At 37.0% G+C, this 15,519-nt stretch overlaps 1 protein-coding gene across 2 annotated transcripts in view; it reads right to left on the bottom strand.

Moving 5' to 3' along the window:
• The window catches only part of ATP11A (ATPase phospholipid transporting 11A), a gene marked incomplete at both ends in the record, with an annotated part of 136,467 nt that overhangs the window by 67,827 nt on the left and 53,121 nt on the right, over positions 1-15,519 (bottom strand). The gene's annotated exons all lie outside the window — the stretch shown is intronic.

Below are 15,519 nucleotides of genomic sequence, written 5' to 3' on the forward strand. Positions count from 1 at the left end.
CCACTGACAAATCAGTAGTAATTAAAATGTTTACATATATGGCAAGTACATCTCATTTTTAAGACTAGCCAGCCATAACTTGGTATTTTATTTGCAGCAAAGTGAAACACTGTATTCTCTGAAATACTACTACTAACGATTTCCCTAGACACAAAAAAGCTTAGGGACTCTTAGATTGCCAAAAAAAGTTCCCAGCTTGTCAACTCAGATCCCTTGCTCTTTGAGAGCTCTGTCTGCAAGTAGAAAAAAGCAGGTGAGTCAAAGTAAAATAAAATGTTTATGTATTTGCATCGTGAAACCCCACAACACCTACAGCTTGTCCAAAAGTAGCACTTCTATGCTTTCCAATTCACTTAAAAAAAAGTAAAAATCACTGTAGAAAAGTATTTGCACAAAACCAAAATGATTTTTTTTTAACTTAGAAATATATATTTTTTTTAGGGATTTGGACTACAAAATACACATCCTTTAGTCAACAGTCTTACTAATTCCCATCTATCATATGAAAAATATTCATAATACCTTGTCCTACATAGAAAAACCCAGACATCAGCTCTTAACACCATCATTAGGTCAAGTTTGGAGTAATTTAAATATTTAAATATGTAATCTATTTAAACCAAAAACACTCTGTTTTATGTTGTAAGGATACATTTGTACATACGGCCGTTAAGCATATTAAAGGGAAGCTTCTTTTCTGCATCTTCAACAGCTACAACTATTTAGTATATTAAGTACATCCCGAAAGTGCTCCTGGGCACTGATGCTTGATTGTCTGTCTCTAAGGGTGAGCTGCACACTGCTACTTAGCAAATTAACACCAAACAAATAGCAGGAGCAGTCTGGTAGTTCATACATCATGAAGCAGCTGGATATAGCCGTGCAGTTTTTGACAATAAAAGAGAGTTTAATCCTATAGACATGGTATCTCTTTTTCTAGTTTACTGTCAATAGTTCTGGGCTCATTTACTAGTACAGATATACCTACTAAGTCTAAAATAAAATTTAGTTCTCAAACTTAATGAAAAATATTCACTGTAACATTTCCTTCATCGGTTCATTTCTCTATGATTATTCCACTGCCTTGAGTGCACCACATAGGCAAAGAACAAACTTTCAACATAAATTACTGTTCAAACGTACGTATAAATCTTGCAATACTTTGAAAACCTGGAACAGTTAAGTTTATGAAACAATTATTTACATGATATGCGTAACTTTCTGGGGGGTGGGAAGAAACATCAAAAATATAAACCTATGGGACTCAGACTATTAAACACAGAATAGCTGAGTAGTCATGAAGTAAAATGTAGAGTGAAATAAGAGGCTTAGAGAAAAGCAATTCCTGCTGTCCCAGAGATTTATACTAGAACTAGTTAAAAGGGACCCTAAATCATTACTAGTTGTCACATATTACAGAAAGACAACATTAAGTTTAGAAGCTATGGAAGCCAAAAATTACAAAACTAACCATAAAACTAAAGGTAAACCCGAAGATTTTCTTAGCCATTTTAGTAGGCTACTCAATATTCAATAATTTGAAAGAGTGACTTAAACATGATATGAAGACAAGCTACTTATAAAGGAAGTACAAGTGGCAGCCGTTACACACACCAATGGCCTAGTCACAGCTTATGCTAAACTGTGTAACTAAGCCCGACTCAGTGGGAGTGCACATACAACATTTCTCACACGTCAGAACCCTCCAGCATCGACCTGACATTAGGATGTGGGTTAGTTTAAGAGTTACACTGATTTTGCAGCCAGACAAGTCCTCCCATATCACTGATTGGACTTGTCACAACTCAAAAAAGCAAAGTACCATTCAGCCCACTTCTAAAGACCAGGTAGGATTCTTTCAGCAAGCCAAACTATTTCGGAAGGAAATAAAGCAATGAAAATGTTTCCATATTCCACCTTCCTTCTGTGCCAAGAACAAAATGTGGTATGTTTTATTGTTGTACTGGAACACAATATATTTTACCTTGTCAGTGCACTTGAAAGTACAATGCACACAATGATTTAGGTGACACTTGTACCAAGTACTATTCCTAGAAACGCAGGAGACTGAGATATTCCCAAGTAGTAGATTAAATTGTACAATGTTCATTAATTTTTTCATTAGGAAGGACATTCCAGACATAAAAGCAACACAAAGATTACTCCTGATACAGTTAAGTGCCTAAGTTCAGAGATGATTGCATAAAGGGCTAATGGGAATTCAACACATGAATCTTTGAACACCAAGAAGGAATACCTCAGCTTTTCCTGCCCCCCGCCCCAGGCCCTGCCTGACAATTTCTCTCTTGTATTTATTATGAGCCAATCTAAGCTTGACAAGGATAGTAGTGAAAAAAACAAAAGCTTATTTTTTAATTTCACAGTATAAACTGATCTTTATCATGACTCAATTAAAACAGTCCTCTGTCAAGCTACGTATCAAGCTAGGAAGTACAAAAGACAGAGCTCTAAACAGCATTCTCCTGTATTACTACCAGTTTTTAAAGGTCTGCTGGCCCTGAAGTATTGTGTTAATGCTAAGGAAACTAACTTAATGTCACAACCTGGAATTTGTACCCCTCAAGAAAGGCTCTACAAAATTTACTTTAAGCGTGGATACAAAAATCAAGACAATCTCTTCTGTTAGCTTAATTGGATCTGGTTTTATCATTAATTGATAAATTCAACACAAAGTACAAAACCATATCTAACAATCTTAACTATCTGCCAGCACAGAACATTTTTTATTTTTTGATATGTTAACAGAGAATAGAAAACAAGTGCACTTTGCTAACCTAATTCAACAACTTCAAAACCCCAGAACATTCATGGTCCAAGTGTAAAAATTTAGCAGGGAAGAATAAGGCAGTGTTGTTCAGTGAGGTAAAAGCACAATGCAAAAAGTAACATGCATTATTCAGTATGACCACACAGAAACTCACTTGCATGAAGCAGAAAAAGATGCTTTTAGTAGAACAGCACTATAAGTCAGGATGCATGCCACTTAGAGAAATCAAAGCATACCAAGTGAATGTCTGGTAATGCTAATCTACAAAGCTAAACACATTGATCCAACAATTCTTTTAATGTTCAGGTATTGCACATGAGAAATCATTTACAGAATGACACCAGGGCAACTGAAAAAAGCAATCTGATGTTGCTGCTAGAACAATGAAGTACATTCACTTTTTTTTAAGTTCTATTACTTAGGCCCATTAAGGGTACGTCCAAGAAACCATAAATAAACCGTAGCATTATCTTCTTCTATTTATAGTATAAAGCTCAATGTACTGAGACCTCATTTCATTGGTATATCAATGAAGAAGCGTTACTTGCTTTGACTCTTTCAAGCCAGGTCAGCAATACAGAAAGCAAAGACCAGCAAAAGCCTAAGTCATCTTTACGTAACACTAAGTAGAGCCAGTTAACAGGATTATACCTTAATGCATGTATGAGTTCAAATATTCATGCAGCTTATTTTTTCAATTTAAAAAGCAAACTGAAACTAGCCTGAGATTCACCTTCATGTTATTCTGCTATTTTATTATCTAAATTTAATTTTTTAAAAATGTATTATCTGAAAAGACAAGGGGGTTAGTATTGAACAGATGACAGCAAAAGGATGATAGGAAGATGCTAGTGGTAGCTCCTGGAAAAGTAAGTGACCTTGAAAAATTCCAAGTCTTTCCAAGTATTTTTAGTAAAGAGATTTAACTTATGGTTTGGAAATCAATGGAAACACTGAATTAATGATTCCACTTGAGCTAGTAATTTGGGCATAATTAGTAGCAACAATCTTTAGTTCAAAATTATATTCTCTCTCCAAATAACGTAAATAAAAACACTATTAAAATACATTAATATGCCTTAAGTACAGCTGAAAATTCAGTTAAAATCTGCCCTGCCCAGGCTGTAAGTACACTTTGCTGAACAACATTCTCTCCTACTTTTTTGCTAAATGCTTTCTCAGAAAGAGTCATAAACGGACAGTACACTCTAACCACAGATTTTACAGCAATGAATTCCCAGTATAAGCTATAGCCTTGTTCACCAACGATGTAACCCAAGTTCTTTCACACAGAAATACTCTACGCTCGTACAAGCAGGCTTTGGCAACTGCCTGGGGTTTCAATAAAACTCTACTATGTGACCTCAGTAAAGCAATTAGCACAGTTGTTAAAATTGCACACTGAACACAAAGTTGCTCAATCACTTTGGAGTTTTAGGGTAACAGATACTGACAAACTATTATCACTCAACATCTGCATGAAGAACTAATGGTGCAACAGCGTGAAAAAAACTTTCACATGTAGAATATTTTGCTCATATGTAAGTGGACACATTACAACAGCTCTGCACTAAAAATTGCCCTCAGTTTCTAATTTCTCATTCAGTGGAAAGAAACAATTTCAATATCTCAGGAAGCTGTAATTCACTAAAGTGAAAAAAAGGAACTAATTTTCCTTTTCAATATCTTAAGCAAACTGTCATCTTCATTTATCATACACTATTTACCAAACCATGAGATCATATAATCTCATCTTTGTCTTCATTTGTCAAGTGTACTGAGTACCTGTTCTTTTACACTCGACTTGGCACCATTCTGCAGGTAAATGTGCAGCCGTCTCCCTATACAAACAATGGTGTTGTGTGCAAATTTTTACCTAATCTTTCCAAATCCAATCAAATCCACTGTCCTTTTAAAGGCAGATCTGATCTATAAGTCATAAAAAGCAGAATCCCTCTAAAGAAATAAAAAAAAAAAATTTACATTTCCTGTAGTTGTTAGCCAGTAAAAGAGATTAAGAAACAAAATAGCTCACTTTGCAAAAAATCTCAGGAATTTATATGTATTTCTTTGTGGAGATACAGGGTGAAATTCTCTTGTACTTAAAGGATCCTTGTAAGATCTTAAATGATAGGCAAACTCGCTAAAACCTATACAGAGCACTTCAGCTTTATGTTTTGTTCGCAGCATTGTATCAGCCCTCTATATGAATGGACTAAGCTCAGAATGAAGAGTAAATATAACTTTAAAAGCTGTCAAGATTGGTTTTATGTTTCATATGAATATAGAATGGCACAGATAAAATAATTCAGACATACAGTTATCAGATAAATTCTCCATCAGGTTTTATAATCTGAAAAAGGCCTACCTCAATATTAGGTGCCCTAAACAAAGACAATTATTTCATACACCTATAAGCCATTAAACCACTAATTTAATGGAATATGAAAATGCAGAGGCAACCACAAAAAACCAACAACAGAACAACTCTCAGAAACTCCCATGACTAATTAATACATTCCTATGGGAGATGTCACTGTCATGGGATTTGTTGCCTTACACTGTTGCTACAGAGCATTTACTACTGAATTTCTGTTCAGCAAATGCATTTTAAATCCTTGCGAGGTGATTTTCATCAGAAATATGATTTGAAAATAAAACTCTTACAAGACAATTGCCTACAAATCACACAATGTTGGACATAACTATATGCAGAGGGAGAAGAAATAGAAGATAAACATTCTTTGACTTCAAATAGACTATTTTATTTATGAATCTCAGGTAAGGGACACGATTAGAGGCAAAGCCAGGTATACCTTAAGCACAGAAAATGGTGCTAGGTCCACAAGTAAGTTTCCTGACCAAGCCATACCTATAACATTAGATGGATCCTGTATTTCCGATCCTTCTTTCCATCTCCTGCAAGGGTCTTGTACACATAGGCAGAAAGGGAAATGGCTTCAGAGCAATAGGCTGCATAAAAATTTGTGAAATTGTTTGAAGTTGGAAGGAGGAAATGCAGAAATATTACTATGGAATCATGTGAAGTTCTGTAATTCACAGCTCCCAGAAAAAGCATTCTGACATGACAGCAAATATTCCAGTTTCTGTAAAATACCTAACACTTCTGTATGTATACTTCATGTAAGTTTATCTCAGCCTTCTAGTTCATGCCTCCTTGAGTACAGTACTTAGAATAAAAGGTTTATGAAGCTATCCTAATACAGCTATATTTGAGTCATGTCACATCACTTTGCACAGGGACATTCTAATAAAACACTTTGTAGACAGTCCAATTCTCTTTTCCAAGTTCCAGTTTAGAGCATCACCTTTAATTGAATTTCACATAGTTGAATCATTCAACTCCATGGATGACAAGGCCAGTGATCTGTGTTCATCCTAGAAAGAGTAACAGCAATTCTTTGTTTCAAATACATAAAAACTAACCCAAGTTATTCAAGCACAATTAAGATCCTTCATAAATGGTCAATTTAAACTCCAAATATATTGCTGACATACTGACTATGAAATATAGCTATTTTTGATGCTTGTGCTTTCTCTTCAAGAGAAAGAATCCTGTTTAGTTTCCCTATTTATTTCCATGAAAAATACCAACAAACATGATACAGATAAAAGTCTCCTATTCCTTTCACACATGCAATCTTCAACCAGTTTCAAGGAATCACTAGGATGATGGCAAAAATATAGATCTGTGAATACTTGAATTACTGGACAGCTGGTAAAATGCTTTTGCTTCATTTCTTTTCCTTCCTCACACTGTACTGGTTCTGACACACCTTGCTCCTTCCTGCCAGTGGGACAGGGAGACAGCACACCTCCCTGCATGTCTCCCTAGCCAGAGTCAAGAACTGCTACATGGAAATCCTTTCAAGAGTGTCGCACTTGCAATTACAAAGGCAAATGAGAAACAAACTACACTGCAAGTAGAAGCGATAAAAGAAACCAGAAAGGAAAGCATCACATAAGACACATGATATTTGGCAGGCTTAGCACTTAAACTCGATTTATAATTAATTTATGCCTAGTAGCTCCAGAGCAACAGCTGAAATTAAGGTTTGTGGAGAAAATTTGCAGCTTCCTTAGGTGCTAACAAAAGCTGCAAAACAACAAGGGCAATTATATTTCTTTCAGGGCAACTAAACACCCCTAAGACTTGCATGCAGTGCCAAACTCAGAGAGCATCTGTAAAGACATTTTTAAAAGAGAGGTACTTTTAAAGAGAGAGCTGTACAAATACTTCAGAATGCAGGGGTTTTTTTTTACTCTCAGTTGCCAGAAAATACTTCTATTTGCAGTAATTCATCAAGAAATATTCTTAAGAGACCAAAATTATCAGGTCAGAAAATTAATCAAAATTTTAGAAAAAAATTATTTTTACAGATTCTAAAGAAACAGGAGTATGGAGTAGGACAAACAGCAGATTGTTTTCATTCATTCAAAAATAAGTAATAAACACACAGATACACTATACTAGTTTCTTCTGTAGGAAGATAGTAAATTATTTTTTAAAAATCAAGCAACAATACCTGCTGTCAACCTTTTCAAAAGCATAAGTTAATGCATATGGGGACAACATGCATTGGCAACATTGACAAGATCAGAGGCAACTAAAATTCATTCCTAAGCAGTGTTCTTAGAGGAGCTTCAGGTTATTCAAAAGGGGACATACTCTAAAAATACACTTAAATTTTAGAGCAGCAAGTTACTCTACCATCAGCCTTCACATGGACATGAGCAGAACTGGGCAGTGACAACATCTCCTATGAACCTAATATTCAATTTATTTGCCTATCTTCTGTTCACTCTCAGAAGTGCTGGTCTTTAAGCAAGCACTAAACAAAACTCTACTTCTGTACTACACCTACTCTACCTGCAACATGGTGGCAGTCATGCTATGACGACACCTAAGTGAAAAAAGCAAGGGGAAGTGTCAAATTTCTGGCCTGCATTCCAGTACAAAGACAATTGAAAGATATGGGCTATCACATGCTTCTTTACACTTAGTACAACAGCTGGAGCTGTCAAAATGTCTTATCTATACATTATCCAGTTGCTAAATTGTTCGAATGAGCTATAGACAAAAAAAATAAATAAATTTTACTCTGCAGTCTACTGAGACAGCTAAGCAGGAGAACTATTCCTGCTTTCACTGGAGAGATGTAATGCAGTTTTCCCACCAAGAAAACATCCTCCTTGTTAACCACTGTAATCACATTTAAATCTATAACACAAGTTCACTGCAAGTAGTAACTACTCACTGGCCCGATCGTCAACCAATCTAGTGGCCTTCTATGATGGAGTGACTTTACCAGTGGACGAGGGAAGAACTACGGATATCATCTATCTGGACTTCTGCAAGGCCTTTGACACAGTCCCCCACAACATCCTTCGCTCTAAATTGAAGACATATGGACTGGATGGGTGGACTGTTGGGAGGATGAGGAATTGGTTGGATGGTTGCATCCACAGGGTAGTGGTCAACAGCTCCATGTCCTTGTTCAGTGACGAGTGGTGTCCCTCAGGGGTCAATACTGGGACCAGTACTAAATAACATCTTCATCAACGACAGTGTGATCAAGTGCACCCTCAGCAAGTTTGCAGACACCACCAAGCTGAGTGGTGCAGTTGACACGTCTGAGGGACAGAATGCCATCCAGAGACCTGGACAAGCTTGAGGAATGAGTCCATGTCAACCTCATGAGGTTCAACAAGTCCAAGTGCAGGGTCCTGCACCTGGGGCAACTCCCAGTATCAGTACAGGCTGGGGGATGAAGGGATGGAGAGCAGCCCTGCTGAAAAGGACTTGTGGGTACTGGGGGATGAAAAGCGGGACATGAGCCAGCAGTGTGTGCTCACAGCCCAGAAGGCCAACCGTATCCTGGGCTGCATCCAAAGCAGCGTGGCCAGCAGGTTGAGGGAGGTGATTCTGCCCCTCTATTCCACTCTGGTGAGACCCCACCTGGAGTGCTGTGTCCAGCTCTGGAGCCCTCAGCACAGGAAAGACATGGACCTGCTGGAGGGGGTCCAGAGTGCCACAAAAATGATCAGAGGGATAGAACGCCTCTTCCTATGAGGACAGGCTGAGAGAGTTGGGGTTGTTCAGCCTGGAGAGAGAAAGATCCGCGGACACTTTATTGCAGCCTTCCAGCACTTAAAGGGGTCTAAGAAAGATGGGGACAGACTTTTTAGCAGGGTCTGTAGCGACAGGACAAGTGGTAATGGTTTTAAACTAAAAGAGGGTAGATTTAGACTAGATCTAAGGAAGAAATTTTTCCCAATGGAGGCAGTGAACCACAGGGACACGCTGCCCAGAAAGGTGGCAGATGCCCCATCCCTGGCAACATTCCAGGTCAGGTTGGACGGGGCTCTGAGCAACCTGATCCAGTTGAAGTCCCTGCTCCTTTCAGAGGGGTTGGACTAGATGACTTTTAAAAGGTCCCTTCCAACACAAACTATTCTATGGTCAGTTCTTGTTGCAGTTTACAAGGATTTTCATTCCTAAGTGGATACAGAGCTAGTGAAACTTTAATTCTGGCAGAAAGAAAGTGGGGCTACTTTGTGGTATTATCATATAGTCTAGTAAGTCTAACAACTCGTAAAATGCTTGTCTTGCAGGCCACTGAGTCAGCGGCCAAAGAATGTTGTTACATGAACTGTTCCATCCAGAATAAGGACTAAAGCCCCTAGGTTATGTTACATATTCGTAGTGGAGATTCACCAAAATAATTATTGTAAGCTGATGCTGAACTACAGTTTCTTAATGAACAGTGACTTACTATTCAACACCTTTTTTGTTGTTTTGTTGGGGTTTTTTTGCTACACAAAGACCAATTAAAAAAATATGCTTCACAGCATATGTCTGTAGCTATGCTACCATACATACCTGAAAGCAGGCTACAACCTTATCAGAAGCAAATACCCCAAGAAAAATGAGAGAGAGAAAACAAACTATCACATGGGTGCTGCAGAAAGCAGCATAACTAATGTAGTTACTACCTGTTAGCCTTCCACACCTATAAAGAGAAACTTAAATCCTCAGCAAGATTACCACGTGTCATGTTTTGACACATTTTCAAATTAATGTCTTACTCATTTACTCCAGTCCCCAACTTATTCTCCCGAACTAAGGTTAGACTGTACTGATCTACATAACTACCCAGAGAAGTAAACAGGTAAGGTACAAGTGACAAGCTTTCCCTGCATTACTGGTACGTCTATCAACAGCCTGGAAGCCCTGGCATTAGTCAAAGTGACAATATTGATAGCCAAATTTCTACTATGAGTAATTATATTTTGCCATATTCCCTGCAGTGTAACTTGAAAATTATATATCTCACTGTCTTTTATATGTAATTGGGTTTGAGAGCTATTTAAAAAGTCACATCATAATCCCAGAACATCTATACTTCATCTTGAAGACAACTTCTATTTATAGTTCAGAAATAAAAACTTAGCTGTTCAGAATAACTGATTAATTATATATCATTAGAAGCTATGGAGCATTTTCCTTCATTTCCTTACTTTTTACTGTGCACCAGCAGCAAATCCCATGTTACGCAAATTCGGTTTGGTGAATACCAACACAGAGAGACACACACACTTTGATATGAGACAGGACCCTAACTAACTACAGATGGTTATAAGAGTTAATGAAACATTTATTTGGAGCTATTTGAAAAACTTACTTTCAAACTTCAAATGCTTACATAATTATACAACAGTATTCCAGAACAGCTCTGCCACACTAAAGCAATATAAAATATTAATCTATTACTTCTTCCAACACTGCAAAGCAACACCATATGTTGAGGTACATGAGGGAAAAGGTAATGTGCTGATGCAAGTAAGAGCTCACAAATTGTATTTTACAATTTTACCTACTATCATACAGATGTTGCTGATGAAATATCACATTTAATCCCCATGCATAATCATGAAGATCTTTTAAATTTTCCAAAAGTAGCAGACATCAGGATCATAAATCTGACTTCAGACAAAATCTGTACAGATGAAAACCAAGAGTTTTAAAATTTGAAAATGGTATGAAGGACATTCATTACCTTTGGGCGTTCATGTCAGTAGCATGACTAAACCTACTCATAATGCATAAAAAGGTTTATGACACCAATAACCACAAGATTTTAGAACCCCTTTTGTTTTCACTGTACTTGAGGAACGTGAATTCCACAAAGATTAATTATTACTCGACAATTCCTTTGATGTACTGAGCTTTTTGATATTTACTTTTACTCTCAAAGAACAGATTTAAGGACTTGCAACTGAACACTATGAAGTACAACAAATATTTCACAACCTCTTACTTTTACAAACATCAAAAGATTTATTTCAAAAATAAACACTTCTACAGTAACCAAATATTTACAAAAAGTAAACTCTAACAGTATTTGCTACTATTTGTTGTATTTTAAAAGTTAAATAATAATGCAAAATTATTTTACATTACAGCGATTTGCTTTGTCCTATATAGTCTCAGAAGAATGTGAGCAACATTTCAAAAAATTAGTCACGACACAAAATTAATAAATGAAATTGACTAGTCAGTTAGAAGCTAGTGCCAGTTGCTATTCAAAAACAAAAAAGATCTAAGAAGTGCAGAACATACAAGTAATTAAATAGTAAACTTCAGAAATCAAAACAGCCAATGCTTAGTAGTCAAACTGTGAAAAGGAAGTTCTGCAACTATACTCTTTGGTAACTAAATTCAGAGAAACTCCAATACCTAACTAATCACTGAACAAGACAGGACACTGGAAATAAGGACGGACTTTCGGTTTTTGCCATCTTAAACAGTTCAGTGAAGACTGGGTGAAGTTTAAACCAAAATATAATTATTAACACAAAGGGAACTTATCCTGCTATAACAAAGGTGAGGAGCACTTAAATAAAACATGCTTTTTTCCAACGTATTCAGTGACCTGTAAGGCACTAGAAGTTGATCCACAATGACTGGCCATCCTAAGTGGACATTCCATACTTGTAAAAAACTACTAATAAAAACATTCATGACAGGTCAACACAGTACGCTCAACACATCTGAAGTCAAGTTCCAGTTCACTCAGTACAGTGTCAATGACCATCTCTTGATCAAAATTAGAGACGGTACAAATTATTATTTTCGTAAAACCTGTAGCTACTTCCCACTTTAAAGTGTAAATCACACACTCCAGCATTTATCTACAGCTCAGCAAGCAGAGTCCTAAATAATGCTATGGGATTGATATCAGTGTAATTACAGAACATAGGGAACATGCTTTTGAAAGTTTTCAACGCCCCAGGTATCTCCTTTTATTTATATGTGCAAGAAGAAATGTCCACATTCCAATTTAATGTATCAGAAGTGTTCTGTGTCCTTAATGCAGGAAAGCAAAGATATTTCTAAAGAAAGATCTTTCTATCATGTCTAAAACTGCACTGTACATTGAGATTAATATATTCAGAGCTGCAACGATTTTGGTAAGAAAAACAAAGGAGGTTATGTAGCTTTGCCTGGGATGAGATGATAATCGTAATCTCAACCTCCATATGTCTGCCATTCAGTGATACAGAAAAGGTTACACAACCTTTTGATGTTGCAGGTTTCTATTCAGCAGCAAAAGCATACATAAAAACACAAGAGAAGGCACCTATGTCCAGGCTTTGATTTACTGCTGTGATTTCTTTGGTGTGGGGAGGGATGGAGGCAAATAGCTACAACACATCACCCCCTAAGACAGCTTGTGCTGGGATAGTCTTTTTGCCACAAAACTCTCTCTCAGGACACTAGCAATCTAAAAAATTCCCCCCTTTTTTCCCCCTAGACAAACACACCCCACAACATTAAGTCACTTCTTTAAGAAGTTGTGAACTACTCCCTAAATAAATGTTTCTCAGACTTCAAAGGCTGATCTACCATCCCTTCCCTTTTTCAACAATAAGCAAACAAAACAAAATTAAAAAAACCCTAAACACATTTTCTTCTCAGTAGAAGACCACAAAGGAAACCAGCATTAGCCAAGAGTAGCTTACAGAAGGTTGACAGTCTCCCATACTCCACATACTGGGAACCCCTACCATAATTAAACTCCCAGTACAAAGTACATGCTGGCAGGAAACACCTTTATTTAGCAAACTTGAAAAAGCATATACGTACTTGAAGACATCGCAGGCCCTATGGGCCCTTCAAGAACGAAGTCAAGAGTATCAGGCTCGTGCATAGCCTCTATGACACATTACCTTAGAAAAACAACAATGCATCGCCAAATAGGAGAAGCAAACCTTGGAAGTGTCACTTCCACTGAACAAGTATCAAAAAAACCTTTAAACCAGAATCATCAAGGTTATCTATTTTAATCTGCTGTGTGTGACAGGCTAGAGAACCTATAAACTGAAACAGCTAGGTCATCATAAAAAAGGGAAAATATTTCTATTTTTCCTTTTGCAACTTTTTTTAATTTAAAAATGTATGCATATACTTAAGAAATTGAGTTATTACACAGCAAAGAAAATAATTTTAATAGACTGTTTCCTTTCTTAGTGTTATCTTTTTGGAAGGGTCCAACAGACAGAATTTCTTTTTAAAGGTTTAGCTTTTATGCTCAATAGAACTCATCTATTCCCAGAAAACAGTGTGTCCCCCCATCTGTCTCTTCCTGTTTGACTAGGAATTCCTGGAACCAGTCCAAGGAAGAAAAAAGCAAAACTGCAAATCCTCAGTTGCTGCAAAATTGTGTTAGGAAAAACAATGAGGAATTTTGAACTAGCTTGTCATGTTGTGGTTTTTTTGTTTGGGTTTTTTTGGTTGGTGCTTTTTGGGGATTTTTTTTTTTACATCTCTGTGTCCAGAAAATAAAGTCTGAAGTGAATATCCAATACTCTTACTATACTGTAACATATATTCCAAATATTATTTGGAAAATACATGACCATAACAATTCTGTACTTTGATTCACACTTCCGTATTCATAGATCTTTTCAAACGATTACAGCTTTACTGAGCAACGTGATCTGAGTTCAAAGTTCAACTGAACTGTAAAAATGTCCATGTCCTGAGCAGAGGTTTGGACCAAACAGCTTCCACAGATAGGTTTAATTGGTTGCATGAACTGCCAGACAAATGCCTACTCTATTCAATGATTTTAGGACAGGTAAATTTTATTTTATGTCTGAAACCAGCTAACATAAATTTACCAACTACCAGGCCAATCTCAGTAACAACTGTGTTTGTAAACACAAGCCTGAGCATTCAAGACGTTTTATTCTACCAGGTCATTTTTTACCTTAAGCCTTCAAGAACATTGAAAACCAAAGGCAAAACCCAAATCAAATCATAAATCATTGTTCTAGACTACTTTTTTTTGTTCCCCCCAAAATGCAGTAAAATAACAGAAGATTCTACAAATCCTACTTCAGCCATATCAAATATACACTTGTAATGAATGAGGTGTGTTTGGCTCCTACAGAAGAGCACAATATCAACTTTGTAAAATCCACGTATTTCCAAATGGTTTGCACTACATGCTGCACACTTTAGGACATGTATCCTACAGGCAGGATCAGCTGTCCTGCAGGCAGAGAAGATGGGGCAAGAGACCAAAATTGTAGTGCCAGAAATAAAACTTCAGGTGACAGCCCAAGGAGTATTACTACAAATGAGATAACTAATCCTTGGCAGTGCCCTGGTCAGCAGTATGACATCTTACTGGGGTTATTTCTGTCTACTTCCTAAGACTCCCCCCCCCCCGCCCAAATATAAAATGATTTAACCCATAAACAAGAGGTAATTTCAGGAGGGGAAAGTCGGTTACTTTTGCCTTCTAGACCGAATTACTCTTTCTCAGTTTTAGGAAGCATTCTATCAGACAATTCCTTGGAAATAAAATACAACTATGTTTAATAAATGCAGATGGGAATACCAGGCACAGATCCTGACCTGAATTCTCTTAGGAGGCATAGTACAAACAAAAAAGGAAACTCACCATTCTGTCTTATTTATAAGCAGTTATGACTAAAACCAAGCAAAGCAGAAGATATTTTCACACTTATTTTACTTTTTAGAATACGACTGCATCTTGATACTGCTGCTGTGGCAAGGCCTCAACTGCCATATCCAACAATCACATCCCTGGAAGTGGATAGCTGCTGTAAGTCTAGTGCAGAGAAATATCATGAGTCTACCAGTTATCCTGTTAATTTTTTTCTAATAGATACAGATCCTAAGGGGTCAATTTTACATTGTAAGTTGAATTCAAATGGAATAAGTATTCTAATTGTAAGAGATAATTACTTACTTTGTTTCTTAATGTAAGTTGATTATGTGCTTATGCAACAGGCTATCCGGTGGCAGCTGGAACATTTTACTTTTGGCTGAGCCACTGCCTCTAGTCAACAGGGCACTGTGAGGTGGAAAAGGTACTGGACTTTCCTTCTAATGCTACGTTAAGTCATGTTCACACCAGTTTGACAAGTTCTGGCACATACAAGGAATAAGGGTATTCTGTGGCAAGTTCTATCACAAGTGAGTTAAATGCGCTATTGTTCTGAATAAGCTTTCTTTTTATAACTCTTAAGGAGATGTATTACAGACCATACTCACATAGCTGATAACATTGTGTTTTATGGGGGGTTTTGTTTGGTTGGTTTTGGGGTTGGGTTTTGTGTCATGCCCCCCCCCACCCTTGCAGTGAGAATGTAACATTATAGAAGGAAGAAAA

This window comes from Phaethon aethereus (genome assembly GCF_964289735.1).
Source record: "Phaethon aethereus genome assembly, chromosome: 1".
NCBI lineage: Eukaryota > Metazoa > Chordata > Aves > Phaethontiformes > Phaethontidae > Phaethon > Phaethon aethereus.